This window comes from Seriola lalandi, unplaced genomic scaffold (assembly GCF_002814215.2).
Source record: "Seriola lalandi dorsalis isolate HSWRI2012SDOR001 ecotype SW California unplaced genomic scaffold, Sedor1 jcf7180002054902, whole genome shotgun sequence".
Classification (NCBI taxonomy): Eukaryota; Metazoa; Chordata; class Actinopteri; order Carangiformes; family Carangidae; genus Seriola; species Seriola lalandi.
In genome coordinates this window covers 227,773-229,161 of record NW_019525454.1, presented here as the reverse complement: position 1 = coordinate 229,161, position 1,389 = coordinate 227,773, and positions in this window count along the sequence as shown.

The window sequence follows — 1,389 nt, the reverse complement described above, 5'->3', positions numbered from 1 at the left end:
AGCTGTTTGTATTTCAGACCACATCATTATCAGCTCGGTGTTAAATTGACACATCATCATCTTGTATAATTTTATCAATAAATATTTATGTTGCCGCCGCGCTTCCCTCAAATTCTGCCTCTGCCCTCTCTGCTCCTGTGTCCTAACAGACAGACTGATCATTTGCATTTATTCCTTGTGCTTCACTGTTATGTAAATCCAGCGGAGTATCTGCAAGCTAAGCTGCTCAGACTGCAAGATGCATAACCAAGTGCCTGCTGTGTGCCGCACCGATGGGCTGCGTTAGCTTTTAGCCGCCTTAAAACATTAGCAAGCTCACCTTTCTCCTGACGTAAATATGTTGTGAGTTCTTTTCCTTCATTTTTATGTCTTTCCTTTCGTTTGGTCCTTTTTTTGGGGGGAGATCCAGTTTTTGCTTTGATGTTAAGGAAAAAGCATCAGCCTGCCAGGAGTCAGCACAATTAGCCACGTTAGGTTATGATCAAACCGTAGTGCAGGTGCGGACTGAACCATTTGTATCTTAAAGGGGGGGGGGGTGCTGTTATTTAATCTTAATTTATATTTTACTCCTATTTCTTAGTTTTTGTCAAAGTCAAGTTTTCACAGGGAGTTTTTTGGTTTCGTAGTTGTGACGTGTTACGGGTTTGATCAGACGGGATCCTTCATGTTTGCGACATGAGGGATGATGAATGTTAGTGGTAATGACATTTATTCTGAGGCATATGCAGTTTCAGACCACAGCTCCTCAAAAACCAGCCCCATGAGTCTTTATGACTGATGGCTTCTCACCGCCTTTGTTCATGTTTATGTGTTTCACACCAGGTACCAGTCTCACCCACATAGATATGCACTGGTGCGGGACTAGTTTTTAGTCTGATACAGTATGAAATGTGGCAAACATCCAGTGCCACAGAATCATTAACGGCTCCTTGTCTTCTTCAGAGCAGCGGCAGTAACGTAGGTGGGTAATTATTTTCTCTCCCTCTTCAGAATCAATTGATTGCGTGTCTTTGAGTTGGTCTGAAAGCAGCCGAAAGGAAATGTGCTGTCATATTAACATCAAAAATGTTATTATTCCGCACACATAGCACGCAGACACAAGGTTGACATTTTCTAATTAAACGTTTCCTTAAGCTGTGTACATCTCCCTGGGAAGTCTGAAAGACGCAGACGCCCTCACTGCCAAGATGAAAGAACTCATTATTTTCCCTTGCCCACTATCATCCTCATGTTTCTCCTCTTTTTCTTTTTTTTTTTTATCCAGATAACAGAACTATTCCATTTAATCAATGCTGGCTGCTAGAGTACAGCAGAGCGGCCGCGGTCGAGAAAATGCACCTCAACAAGTAAGCATAAACTTCAGTCCTGCCCCCCTCCCACGCCCCCCCC